The sequence below is a fragment of the Pimephales promelas genome, chromosome 7, assembly GCF_988280905.1.
Source record: "Pimephales promelas chromosome 7, fPimPro1.hap1.1, whole genome shotgun sequence".
Lineage (NCBI taxonomy): Eukaryota > Metazoa > Chordata > Actinopteri > Cypriniformes > Leuciscidae > Pimephales > Pimephales promelas.
In genome coordinates this window covers 294,844-310,017 of record NC_142775.1, presented here as the reverse complement: position 1 = coordinate 310,017, position 15,174 = coordinate 294,844, and the positions used below count along the sequence as shown (strand labels likewise).

Here is a 15,174-nt window from a genome sequence, read left to right as displayed (position 1 = left end):
AGCAGATCTCACTGAATGAAAAACACACTGACACGACGATAAGACAATGAAAAACAGTAACTACTTTGGTTCAGGGAAATATAAGTTAAGTGTTTGAAACCAAAAATAAGGAACATTTATTATTAGAATGACATGTGAATGAAGTCCAGCCGAGGTCAGAGAGTGAAGGACAGGGACGTTCAGTCAAACTCGTCCAGCGTTTGCCTTTGGTGTCGTCTGACGTCTTTGCTCTTCTCCAGCAGGTCTTCCTTTTGCATTCGCATCTGAGAGTGCGTTTTCATTTGGAGACTTGGCAAAGACTGCAGGAGAATTTGCTTTTGGCAAAAAAGGTGAGTGTTCTGTTTACATTTTAACCAGCGTTTAACCAATGTGTCTGCGTCAATAGATTTTATTTTTAATAATAAAGACTGCAGTCAAATTCACAATTCTTTCTGTTGAGTTTTCTAGCAGGGCTGAGTGAAAAATGATAAAATCATGATGGCAGGAAACTATTCCTTAGTGAGAATGAGAGATCTAGCATGAAGCTGTAGCGCCAGCCAGAGCACAGGACACACACACACACACACACACACACACACACACACACACACTGTCTGTGAACTGCTGCTCTCATCAACACACAGGAGCCCTGTGTTTTCACTAAATAATACAGTACATTTTAGTTCATTCTGCACTGATACCGACACTTTGATTTGTCTTGTGCTCGCCACAAATGTAGAGCTGCTCCAGCAGGACTCGGTGCTGAGGATCTTTTCTACTAGACTGCTTTTCAGATGTTTAGATGCCTGTGAAATATCACAATTCTCTTTTCCAGTTTTGATATTACAGCAAAAACTACTAGCCTAATGTAAATTTAACCTTTATAAAAGAAAGTAATCAGTAAGTAATAAAATAAGGACAAATAATCCAAGTACGAATAAATATAATAGAACAAAGACAAATGAAATAAACAGTGAAAAGGTTTTCGGTCGGCTCGCTCCATCTCACTATGGGAAACGCCTCTTGTGTGGTCATACATGAATCCCTATAGGAGGATCTTTTGTGATGTCATTGTTTACGTTTGTCGCGTTGCATCATGGGAATCGTGTGGCAAGAAATCCCGCTAGATACCTGTAATTTGATTGTTTTGCACGTTTGGAGGAGGATTTAGAGACGAGGATGGTTCACTCTTGCTGTGTGCTCGACTGTACGGCTTGTTGGGGGCCTGATAAAAAGTTTTTAATTTTAATAAATAAATAAATAAGAACACTGATCAATGAAGACTTACCCAGCTTTGCAGTGAGCAGTGATTATTTCTCCGTTCTGCCATCACCCACGGGAGATCACGCTGTGACTCTAACTTTACCTCTGCTTTAACCATAGGGCTTTAGACTGATCTCATGAAATGGCGCATGTATAACACGCCGATTCGTATTTCCAACACGCATAATCGCTTTTCAGCGTGTTTATGAACACCATTGACTTAACGTTACATTACTGTATATAAATATGACCTACCCCAACCCCGTCCCTAAACCTACCCGTCACTGTGGCTAATACCATTCATGAGTCTTCCCCTAACGGTACCATTCTAGGACAAAATATCGCTCCCCAGATGCAGATCTACATTTTGCTTCGTTTCGCTTCATTTAACGGCAGAGACATACACGCATAGCTCAAAATGCATAAAGATAACACGCCACTTGATTTGAAAGTGGCGTGTATGTTTAAGCAAAATTAATGATGTCATTTTTTAGCACTATCACTGCTTTCTGTTTGGCAGAAAAGATCGGCACAACTTTTCGAGAAACAAAATAATCATAGGCCTCCCGACTTCTGAAAGCCTTTAATCTGTCATGAGTGAAGGGTCCAGGGGTTTCTATTAAATTAGAATAAATGTCTCCCCAGCAGATTATAGTGGCCAAGACACGGGCGAGTCGGACCGACGTTTTTTGACATCCCAAATCACATATGGGCGTCGGTTTTGACACCAATACAAATTTTGAGCTTCTCTCCAAACCTCCTCCGGTCGTCAGATATTAAAGTGCTTATATATTGTGGATTTTGCCGGCTAACTCTCTTGAAAGTGCTTGTCGCGTCTTTACAGCCGGCCATTCTATTGTTTTCTTGCCACCCAACGACTCGCGCATGCGTACAATAATGTCAACAAAGATCCTCCTATACAAACACCTATCAGGCCAGTGCTCCGGGAAGCCCCGCCCCATCCCATATAAACTGTAGCGATGGCCCAAAATAGCGTCCTATGGTTACTTCATTGAGACGTAGTGTGTTGTACTCACTTACTTTAGAGTTAGGGGTTGGTTTAGGGTTAGTTACTTGTGACAATGTATAATTTACTGTTATTACTGGAGTAAATGCATGTAGTAACAGTAAAGAGGTGATAATGGGAGTGATTTCAGACTGCAAGGTGGTCACCACCACCGTCCTTTCAGGGTTGGGCAGCGATAATGGACATAACCAAAGTAATGCATAGTGAAGCTCCTTGCAGTATACCTGGCCCTCAAACACTTCCTCCTGCAAATAAAGAGTTGTTGTGTGCATCTGATCATCAACACAACAGTGGGTCCTTATACTAACAGACGGGGAATCCTTTCCAGAAGTCTTCATGCCTGTTCTTCTCACTGGAGATGCATTAGCACATCCCTGGCCACCAGTACACCTCATCCTCCCACTCCGTCCAGAATTAGGCCTCCATTATTGCCAGGAAGGCCATAGACCGCAGAGATGGCTCAACTCCTGTATTCACATCCGTGGTGTCTTCCTCAGCGAGAGACCTCTGGGTCAAAGATGCCGTTCTTCATACCGTACATTGTCAGGCGATACTGGAGGACGGGAAGGCCTTCTCTACGATTGCAGCCGTTGCATCATGTCACATGGGTTTTAATGGTGTGACAGTAGATAAGCATCCTATCATAAGTATATTTATGAATGGTGTGCGTTATCAGACCTATGTTCCCAGTTTGGGATCTGTCCCTGCGCCTGAAAGGCCCATTTGAGCAGGATATGAAGATGATGTCATAGACGTCGTTACTGCTCGCCCTGACCTCTGATGCGGGTACAGGCATTTCCTTTAACCCTGCGTGCATCAGGTTCACACACTAATTTCCCAGGGTTATCTTGCCCCCACATCCATCTTATATTCCCAAGCTTTATGGGTATAACCTTGACGAGTGAGATCTCACCAGAGAGCCCATTATCCTCCCCTCGGAGAGCTGTGCTGTTTGGGCCGGCGCTGGTGTTCATACGGGACGGTGCGGGGCTTCGTCTCAGTCGGTGTGATTGTGTTTAGGGCTTGATGGAGGTCCAAGCAAGAGGTGTTTCCCACAGTGAGAGGTGTCTCTCATCTACCCTTAACCAAACCTTTATCAAAGTATCAAATGTATAATAACACTGCATAGTCTTCACTGTATGAATGAAATATAAAATGTTTTTTTAGTTGTAAAGTTATTCAGTCTAGAGCAGTGGGTGTATTTAGTTTTTGTGTTGTTGAATAACCCTAGTGACAGCAGCCTAATATTCCTGATGCTGTCCGCCATTAAAGACTCAATGCCCGGATCCAGTATCCTGAAACTACACGTGCTGTCTTTTCACGAGGATACTCGCCGATACGGGCATTTGTGAAAATTCTCACTTTTTTTTCTGACGTTTATTTCTGTAGATGATAATTTTTCTTGGTCAAACGCCGGAGCCGCGGTCTTCGGTAATGCACCCGTGCGAACTGAAGGAGGAGAAGCACACGATGAAGGAGAAGAGGGCAGTGATGACGAATCTCCCCGTAATGAGGACATCCACTTTGAGCCGATCGTGTCCTTGCCAGAGGTGTGTGTGTGTGTGTGTGTGTGAGGTTAATCAAGGGCCAAACGATAAGTGCAATTATGAAATCAGTTTTATATGCGCAGTGTTTCATGATGAAGCGCAGCTCTGAGATCAGTGGATGGGTCAGTTTGCAGTAGATGCTGAGAGTTTGAGTCACTCAGAACCTGCATCTCTCTTTACAAACCTGTTGACCAACCAATGAGAACACTGAATGACCCGCTTCACTTCATAACGTCAGTCGAGTGTTTGAAATAACCGGTCTAACGGGACTTCATGTCTTAGATTGAGGCAGAATTATGTTATATATTGTACTCTAAAGGCTATAACGATTATAAACATACTTTAAAATACCCGAGATGGCTTGAACACAGATGAGCCTTATATTGTCACAGTCCAGTTTGTTTTCATGTTTCGTCAGTCGGTAGATCTCTATCTGTGTTTTATTCTTCTACGGCGATCGCTGGATGACTTTGCCCAGATATCAGGAATATAATTTTCTCATCCCTTTTCTTAAAAATAGTTGAGTTTTAACATTTATAAAAGTGTGTTTTGGTCAGAGCCTGTGTTTGAGCATGTGACAGCGGTAAGATAGATGGGTATTTACACAGGGAGCTGACGTGACGTGATGTGACTCCTGCAGGTGGAGGTGAAGTCTGGCGAGGAGGACGAGGATATCCTGTTCAAAGAAAGGACTAAACTCTACCGCTGGGACCGCGAGCTCAACCAGTGGAAAGAGCGCGGTGTGGGAGACATCAAGATCCTCTTCCACCCCGTCAAGAAGTGCTACCGTGTGCTGATGAGACGCGAGCAGGTGCTGAAGGTCTGTGCCAACCACACCATCAGCCAGAGCATGGAGCTCAAGCCCATGAACACCTCGGCCAACGCACTGGTGTGGACCGCCACCGACCACTCCGGTACAGCCCTCGCACCGCACCCGCTGGACACTAGGGCTGATGAGCGAAACTTGAGTTTCTTTCTTAAAGTTTGGCTAAATTTGAATTCTTTAGGCAACACTTCATGTTACAGGGGAAACTACTGTATTGTCTCCTGTGCCCACAAGAGGGCGCAAGCGAGTGCAATGGGCAAATATAAACCACTTTTGAAATGACTTCACTTTTTAAAGTGTATTAACTTTTGAAATAATTGTTCTTAAATAAAATATAATTTCCTTAATGTGCATGCAAGGAAAATTAGGTTACAATAGTGCATAACTGTTTGTGCATCAGTAACGTGGTTTCATAGCAGACGCGTAATAAACTACTCGAACACACAACAGCAAACTGACATTTTTTTAATGAATAAAACTGAGCCCTAGTGGAAACTGCTGTGCAGTGTTGTTCACGTGTGTGTGTGTGTGTTCCCACTAACAGAGGGAGACGGGAAGGTTGAGCAGCTCGCGGCCAAGTTCAAGACTCCCGAGCTGGCCGAGTCCTTCAGACGAGCGTTCGTCGACTGCCAGAGCTTCATGTCGCGGGCCGACTGCGCTCAGGTGTCCGTGGCCGAGGCCCATTCTCGAGACTCCAACCCCGTGGTGTTCTTCAACATGGCCGTCGATGGCGAGCCGGCTGGGAGAATCGTCATGGAGCTGTTCGCTCACATCGTTCCCAAAACGGCGGAGAACTTCCGGGTTCTGTGCACGGGCGAGAAGGGCTTCGGTTTCCACAGCTCCGTCTTCCACAGGATCGTCCCCGACTTCATGTGTCAGGTGAGGCCGCAACACTGCATGTCTCCTTAAACTCAGAACATATAAGCCTTTTTATGTAAGCCTTTTAATTTTAAATGTAAAAGAAAAGTCTAAGTTATCGTTTCAACTGTTCTTAAATTTGGGGATGAAAAAACAGGAATCATAATGTTGTTTACCAGGGCATTTCTCTGTTTCATTAGCGCCATCTACTGTCAGAGAGCGAGTCTGCATCATTCATTGCGTTATTTGAACGGGGACTTTTTTTGAAATTGTGGGTTTTATTGTCATTTTATTGTTTAGGATTTTTCATAAACACTTTTTTTCTTTGATTTTAAAGGGGACCTATTATCCCCCTTTTATGTAATACAGTATAAGACTCAGGTGTCCCCAGTATCTGTCTGAAGTCTCAGTTCTAAATACCCCACAGATAATTTATTAGATATTTTCTATTTGGGTGTGAAAGGTTTTCATGTCCCTTTAAATGCAAATGAGCTTCTGCTCCACGCCCCCTTTCCAGAAGAGGGCGGAGCCTGTACAGCTCGGGCTTCAGATACTCAAACCTGGAGAATCTCACAGAATCAGAGAATATCTAATTGAAGAGAATTGGCACTGGCTGGTTACTTCCGGGTTGTGGACCGGCTGCAGTAACGCGTCTCTGTCCATGCGGGGGCGCTCGCGGTCGAGTGCAGAATGAATGGGAGTCAATGGGGTTTCACCTCCAGAAATCCACTTTTCTCAGGATGTAATTTTTTGTCAAGTAATTTGAAAGTTGCATTCAAAAGGGAGGGCTAAGATAATACACTCAGCTGAAAACTGCATTTTTAAGTTCACTTATCTGTTCTAAAAATACGTTCAAAACTGTGATGACGTCACACAATAGCAGAATGCTAGCGTGATCCGGCCAACAACGGCCTAACCTGTAAGACATCGAAAGGACAAACTTTAAAAGCCTGAACCTGTGAACGTGCGGCTCAGGGCGGGATCTATGCTAATAGGTTAGATCGTCAGCAGTCATGGGCGCATATTCAGACACTGCGTCTGATTTATGGAGAATATATCAGGACTGGGTGCATGACTGGTGGTTTGGTCTGGTTGTGAACACACACCAGTAAAGGTGATTGATTGGTCTGTTGTCTCTCAGGGGGGTGACATCACCAGCGGGGACGGGACGGGAGGACGGTCCATCTACGGAGGGAAGTTTGAGGACGAGAACTTCGACGTGAGGCACACGGGCCCGGGACTGCTGTCCATGGCCAACCGCGGCAGAGACACCAACAGCTCGCAGTTCTTCATCACCCTCAAGAAAGCAGAACACCTGGACTTCAAGCACGTGGCTTTCGGCTTCGTCAAAGAAGGCATGGATCCCAGGTGAAAAAGACGTTGTATTAAATGTATTAAAAATATATTTGAAATACAAATAGTGTGTTTATAATACATTTGTATTTACAACATGCTTATTTAAAGTGTACTAAAAATGTATTTTATTGCATTTTAGTATATTTCTAAAAAGTATACTAGAAGTACATTGGTAATAAATATATATTTAATTACACTTTTAAGAAATATACTATAGAAAAGCATACTTTAAATGTATTTCTAAAAAGTATATTAGAAGTACATTGGTAATAAATATATATTTAATTACACTTTTAAGAAATATACTATAGAAAAGCATACTTTTAATGTATTTATAAAAAGTATATTAGTAATATATTGGTAATAAATGTATGCTTTATTATATTTTTAATAAATATGCTAATGATAATTATACTTTAAATGTATTTCTAAAAAGTATATTAGAAGTACATTGGTAATAAATATATGTTTAAATACACTTTTAAGAAATACACTATAGAAAAGCATACTTTTAATGTATTTCTAAAAAAGTATATTATTAGTACATTGGTAATAAATGTGTGCTTAATTATATTTTTAATAAATATGCTAATGACAATCATGCTTTAAATATGTTTCTAAAAAGTGTACTAGAAGTACATTGGTATTTAATTACATTTTTAAGAAATATGCTAAATACAAACATATTTTAATTATATTTAAAAATGTTTTACTAGAAACACAATGATAATAAATATACACTTAATTACACTTTTAGAAATATGCTAAAAACAAACATAGTTTTAGTGAAGTTTTAGTGTATTTACAGAAAGCATACTTGTTGCTAAATTAAAGTATTTTTGTGTTCACTTCAAGTTTAAAAATTCAAGTCCCTTTAATTCCCTTCCTAACATGAAGGCAATTAAACATGTATCGAAATTAATTGTATATTTCTACAAAGACTAGAAGTAGCACTTTAATTATAAATATGTGCTCAGTTAAGCTTTTAAGAAATATACCAAAAACTAACACACTTTTTGTAATACTACTAACACTTAACTCAATGCATATGTATTTCACACTTTATGTGTTTTAGGTTTAACTTTTTTAAATTAATTTGTTATAATTATGAAAAGCACTAAAATTTGACTAACAAGTAATGCACTTCTATACTTCTGCATTAATTAATCAAATAGTCTTTTCCACAAAACAAGTGAATACCAGTACTTGCACACATCAACATAAAAGATCAGGTGTACATACTAGAAAAACAAAATTAATTTCTTAAAGCTTGACTCTTACATTTGTTTAGCCAAAATGAATAAAAAAAACTTGTTATAAAGCATGTTATGTTTATATTAACAGAGTTGTTTCTTTTTTGTGGATGTTAGTTAATATTTCCAGTTGCATTCATTTGGACCAATCAGAGCCAATCTTTTCAAAACAAGCTTGCCGGCAATTGTCCAATCACACACTGCCATTTGAACTTACATGTTGGGCGGGGCGCGGACAACGGATACTGACTGTCTGTGGTATCCCATTATAGCTTCGGATATTTCAACAGAAATCATGTATTTTCCAAATTTTGCTTTGTTATTTCACTGACTCGGACCTAGTGAATGTGGATAGCACCGATCTAATATTGAGAGAACACACGAGCAGATTACCAGGTCGTCAGCTCCCGCGAACAATTTAGCAGTGAAGAGGACAACGCAGAGCTGCGCCGCCACGACATGGACAGAGCAAGATACTGCCAGAAAAGATCTTACTTCTTGGTGGTAAGTTTATTAGTTTAAGTGATTAGTGTAATTGGCTTTATTCTCACTTTGAGTTTAGAAAATATTTTCAGAAGTTGATGACGATGTTGTGTGGATTACTGGCGTTTCTGTTGATTTGACACTAAAGCGAGTTATCGTCTATCCATTGACGTCTATCAACTTAATTGTTATAGATCTAGACAGTGACATAATACAACTATAAAAACATTGCACACTGTGTTTTCAGAAAAAAGGTTATGGTGATTACACGACAGGCTTGATTGTCCCTAAGTAACTTCTTGTGTTTTAAATATTATAATATATTTTAAGCTCTAATAAAACTTTCACATTTGTGATATTTAATTCATAGTAAAATCTAATTAATTATTAGTAGGCTGTCAGTTTTCATGTCAATTCGATAAATAAATTAAGTTGTAATCACCAACTATAAGCTTTCATAAAACCAATTATTAAATATCTTGCACTGAAAAATTAAAACGATGTTAAATAATGAAATGAGAGTTTTTATATTTAATATTTAGCCTAACCAAGGAATTTGCACATTGCAAAGACATTTTTTTATATTAAACCTAACCGTGAGTAGATGAGGTCAAGTCGAGTAAGTAGTAGTTGATCCTCTTGATTTGTAACTTTTTGTTGGTGAAAAACAACAAAAACAGTCAATAGTGTGTCATGTAGCAGCTAAGTAGCTAAGTGACCTATTAACACGTATTTGAAAAATTGCGTCCCCCGCATGAATATGTATTTTGCCTGATTATGCATTGAATTATGCAATCGCATAATCGTGTTTTTCTCGAGGGACTGATTTATATGATTTTATGTGTGGTATTCAGCTTTTTTACATTTAATCAAGTCGTTATCAGCTGTCACCAACTTGTAACTTTCAATAGAATGTTCTGTCTTTATTAATAATGAATAATTACTTTAATAATAGGGTGGAAGTTACAGTAATGGTTCATTAAATATGTTTTACCATTTAAACAAAATACAAATTACATATGAAGAACACAAACTAGTGTTTGTTCTGCCCTAACTTTGTATAACATGCAACTTTATTTTTTCTTGTAGAGCTTCCAGGGATATTAGCATCTCTCAAAGAGGTCCTGGAGTCCATGAAACGAGGTTCATTCAGCTCAAGCCCAAGATCATCTGAGCTGTGTCTTCCTGAAACCTCAGAAATGGTTAGAAAATTCTTTATGATAAAGAAAAATCCTATTTGTTATAATAATTATATCTGACTTTTTGTGCATTAATACTTCAATAAGTGTTCTGAATTAAGTAACAAAGTGACAGCTTTTTATTAGAATTATAAATGAACAAGTTTATACTAATGCTTGTTTTTTTTAATTCTTTCCAGATTTCCCTCGGTGGTTCTGATGTCCCCAAAAGAGTCTATGGCAGACTGAACAAGTCACGAACTTCTCTTTATACTCAAGATTTGGCCACTTTACTTTTTGCCATTGTATTTCACTTTGTTTGACTTAAAGGATTAGTTCACTTAAAAAAAAAAAACAAACTTTTGCTGATAACTTACCCACCCCCATGCCAAGATATCCATGTCATTCTTTCTTCAGTTGAAAAGAAATTAAGGTTTTTGATGAACACATTTCAGGATTTTCTCCATATGGACTTCATTGGGAACCAAACGGTTCAAGGTCCAAAAGGCAGTTTCTGTGCAAACTGTTCAAAGGGCTTTAAACGATTCCAGACGATGAATAAGGGTCTTATCAAGCTAAACGATCGGTCATTTAAAAAAAAAAAAACAACGTTTAAGTTTTATAAGCTCAAATGGTCGCCTTGCTCTGTTCTGTTATGCATGTTCATAACTCTCCTATTCAAACTCGTTCATCAAAATTAACAAATCTTTTTCTGAGTCATTAGGTTCATTCAACGAACGAAATGAATGAATTGACTTGAAAAAAGATTTGTCAGGGCTGCCAACTCTCAAGCATTCAGCACGAGACTCTCGCAATTGAGCAATTCTCATGCTTTCACGACAAATTGACTGTTAGCCATTGGACCCTGAACCGTTTTGTTCCCAATGAAGTCCATTATATGGAGAAAAATCCTGGAATGTTTTCATCAAAAACCTTAATTCCTTTTCAACTGAAGAAAGAAAGACATGGACATCTTGGAAGACATGGGGGTGAGTAAATTATCAGCAAAAGTGTTTTTTTAAAGTGAACTACTCCTTTCAGTTAGTTTATTTATTTTTTGTTCTGTTTAATACCTCTGCAAATCAATGCATTTTATGTTAATGTATTTTGTTTAGTTTTCATAATGCTTTACTGATGTAGTGCATTAAAGTTTATCTTTCAAAGAGTGTTTGTGTGTTTTGTAGAAATATTTTTTTTACTGGGTTTTGTTGAATTAAAATGTTTAACTGTATTTTTAATACATTAAAATATATTATTTTTATATTAAATGGTTTTTGGAAAAAATATATTTTTAATATGTTAATAGTGGGTCCTATAGTGTTCTACAAATACATTATTAATAAGCTGAAATTATATTTAAAATATACTTAGAACGCATTAATGTGAAGCTAAAATATACTAATGCTGTATTTCTAAAGTCGATTTAAAGTGTATTAAAATACACTTTAAATAAGTGCTATTATATTACATTAAATGTACTTAAAATGGTTCCATTTTAGCACAATTTAATATAATAAAATATATTACTATTACCTTAAAATTGAACTTAAATACATATTAAAGTACACTTAATATACTTGAAGTTGTTTCAATTTAGCACATTTAATACATATTTAATACGGTGCACTTAAAATACATTAAGTATATCAAAATAAGTACAATTTAAATACATTTCCTTTTCACCTGGGATGTGGTGAAGAGAATAGGAGAGCTGGGCGGGAAGGACGGCAAACCCACTAAAGCCATCACCATCTCAGACTGCCCAGGTGAAAAGGAAATATATTTAAATTGTACTTATTTTGATATACTTAATGTATTTTAAGTATACCGTATTAAATATGTATTAAATGTGCTAAATTGAAACAACTTCAAGTATATTAAGTGTACTTTAATATGTATTTAAGTTCAATTTTAAGGTAATAGTAATATATTTTATTATACTAAATTGTGCTAAAATGGAACCATTTTAAGTACATTTAATGTAATATAATAGCACTTATTTAAAGTGTATTTTAATACACTTTAAATAGACTTTAGAAATACAGCATTAGTATATTTTTAGCTTCAGATTAATGCGTTCTAAGTATATTTTAAATATAATTTCAGCTTATTAATAATGTATTAGTAGAACACTATAGGACCCACTATTAACATATTAAAAATATATTTTTCCAAAAACCATTTAATATAAAAATAATATATTTTAATGTATTAAAAATACATTTAAACATTTGAATTCAACAAAACCCAGTAAAAAAATATTTCTACAAAACACACAAACACTCTTTGAAAGATAAACTTTAATGCACTACATCAGTAAAGCATTATGAAAACTAAACAAAATACATTAACATAAAATGCATTGATTTGCAGAGGTATTAAACAGGACAAAAATAAATAAATAAATAAACTAACTGAAAGGAGTAGTTCACTTTTGAAAAAACTTTTGGTGATAATTTACTCACCCCCATGTCTTCCAAAATGTCCATGTCTTTCTTTCTTCAGTCGAAAAGAAATTAAGGTTTTTGATGAAAACATTCCAGGATTTTCTCCATATAATGGACTTCACTGGGATTTTTGTTGATCAATTTGTTGTGAAAGCATGAGAATTGGCTCAATTGCGAGAGTCTTGTGCTGAATGCTTGAGAGTTGGCAGCCCTGACAAATCTTTTTTCGAGTCAATTCATGAACCTAATGACTCGGAAAAAGATTTGTTAATTTTGATGAACGAGTTCAAATAGGAGAGTCATGAACATGCATAACAGAACAGAGCAAGGCGACCATTTGAGCTTATAAAACTTAAACTTTTTTTTTTTTAAATGACCGATCGTTTCGCTTGATAAGACCCTTATTCATCGTCTGGAATCGTTTAAAGCCCTTTGAACAGTTTGCATAGAAACTGTCTTTTGGACCTTGAACCGTTTGGTCCCCAATGAAGTCCATTATATGGAGAAAATCCTGGAATGTTTTCATCAAAAACCTTAATTTCTTTTCAACTGAAGAAAGAATGACATGGATATCTTGGCATGGGGGCGAGTAAGCTATCAGCAAAAGGTTTTTTTTTTTTTTAAAGTGAACTAATCCTTTAAGTCAAACAAAGTGAAATACAATAGCAAAAAGTAAAGTGGCCAAATCTTGAGTAAAAAGAGAAGTTCGTGACTTTTTCAGTCTGCCATAGACTCTTTTGGGGACATCAGAACCACCGAGGGAAATCTGGAAAGAATAAAAAAAACAAGCATTAGTATAAACTAGTTCATTTATAATTCTAATAAAAAGCTGTCACTTTGTTACTTAATTCAGAACACTTAATGCACAAAAAGTCAGATATAATTATTATAACAAATAGGATTTTTCTTTATCATAAAGAATTTTCTAACCATTTCTGAGGTTTCAGGAAGACACAGCTCAGATGATCTTGGGCTTGAGCTGAATGAACCTCGTTTCATGGACTCCAGGGCCTCTTTGAGAGATGATAATATCCCTGGAAGCTCTACAAGAAAAAATCAAGTTGCATGTTATACAAAGTTAGGGCAGAACAAACACTAGTTTGTGTTCTTCATATATAATTTGTCTTTTGTTTAAATGGTGAAACATATTTAATGAACCATTACTGTAACTTCCACGCTATTATTAATTATTCATTATTAATAAAGACAGAACATTCTATTGAAAGTTACAAGTTGGTGACAGCTGATAACGACTTGATTAAATGTAAAAAAGCTGAATACCACACATAAAATCATATAAATCAGTCCCTCGAGAAAAACACGATTATGTGATTGCATAATTCAATGCATAATCAGGCAAAATACATATTCATTTTTCAAATACGTGTTAATATATAATAGGTCACTTAGCTACTTAGCTGCTACATGACACACTATTGCCTTTTTTGTTGTTTTTCACCAACAAAAAGTTACAAATCAAGAGGATCAACTACTACTTACTCGACTTGACCTCATCTACTCACGGTTAGGTTTAATAAAAAAATGTCTTTGCAATGTGCAAATTCCTTGGCTAGGCTAAATATTAAATATAAAATCTCTAATTTCATTATTTAACATCATTTTAATTTCTCAGTGCAAGATATTTAAGAATTGGTTTTGTGAAAGCTTATAGTTGGTGATTACAACTTAATTTATTTATCGAATTGACATGAAAACTGACAGCCTACTAATAATTAATTAGATTTTACTATGAATTAAATATCACAAATGTGTAAGTTTTATTAGAGTTTAAAATATATTATAATATTTAAAACACAAGAAGTTACTTAGGGACAATCAAGCCTGTTGTGTAATCACCATTAATAACCTTTTTTTTCTGCAAACACAGTGTGCAATGTTTTTATAGTTGTTTTCACTGTCTAGATCTATAACATTAAGTTGATAGACGTCAATGGATAAACGTTAACTCGCTTTAGTGTCAAATCAACAGAAACGCCAGTAATCCACAGAACATCGTCATCAACTACTGAAAATATTTTAAACTAAACCCAAAGTGAGAATAAAGCCAATTATACTAATCACTTAAACTAATAAACTTACCACCAAGAAGTAAGATATTTTCTGGCAGTATCTTGCTCTGTCCATGTCGTGGCGGCGTACCTCTGCGTTGTCCTCTTCACTGCTAAATTGTTCGCGGGAGCTGACGACCTGGTAATCTGCTCGTGTGTTCTCTTAATATTAGATCGGTGCTATCCACATAGGTCAGAGTCAGTGAAATAACAAAGCAAAATTTGGAAAATACATGATTTCTGTTGAAATATCCGAAGCTATAATGGGATACCACAGACAGTCAGTATCCGCTGTCCGCGCCCCGCCCAACATGTAAGTTCAAATGGCAGTGTGTGATTGGACAATTGCCGGCAAGCTTGTTTTGAAAAGATTAGCTCTGATTGGTCCAAATGAATGCAACTGGAAATACTAACTAACTAACGGCCACAAAAAAAGAAACAACTCTGTTAATATAAACATAACATGCTTTATAAACAGGTTTTTTATTCATTTTGGCTAAACAAATGTAAGAGTAAAGCTTTAACAAATTTATTTAGTTTTTCTAGTATGTACCTGATCTTTTATGTTGATGTGTGCAAGTACTGGTATTCACTTGTTTTGTGGAAAAGACTATTTGATTAATTAATGCAGAAGTATAGAAGTGCATTACTTGTAATTTTTAAACTTTATATATATATATATATATATATATATATATATATATATATATATATATATATATATATATATATATATGTCTCAGTTGTTTTTCACAATATTTTTTTAAAGCAGGGCTGAAGCACATGCTACAGTATAACATAAATATTAAAAATATATTGCTCTAGTCCTATACAAGGTTAAATAAGTTATAAGGTTACAAATTGCTATACACACAAAGTAAACACAAA

The 15,174-nt window shown here is 36.4% G+C and overlaps 2 long non-coding RNA genes across 2 annotated transcripts; one reads left to right on the top strand and one right to left on the bottom strand.

Annotated features, from left to right (window-relative positions):
* The first annotated feature begins 7,928 nt into the window (after nt 1-7,928).
* Nucleotides 7,929-10,640, top strand: LOC148978147 (uncharacterized). The gene is made up of 3 exons (XR_016169385.1): nt 7,929-8,613; nt 9,682-9,794; nt 9,971-10,640. It is a non-coding gene; the product is annotated as an uncharacterized LOC148978147 (long non-coding RNA).
* Nucleotides 10,641-12,316: 1,676 nt separating this feature from the next.
* LOC120477296 (uncharacterized) lies at nt 12,317-14,569 on the bottom strand. Its single transcript, XR_016169382.1, has 3 exons — nt 14,318-14,569; nt 13,148-13,260; nt 12,317-12,983 (listed from the first exon to the last, which is right to left on the bottom strand). It is a non-coding gene; the product is annotated as an uncharacterized LOC120477296 (long non-coding RNA).
* Between the last annotated feature and the right edge of the window lie 605 nt (nt 14,570-15,174).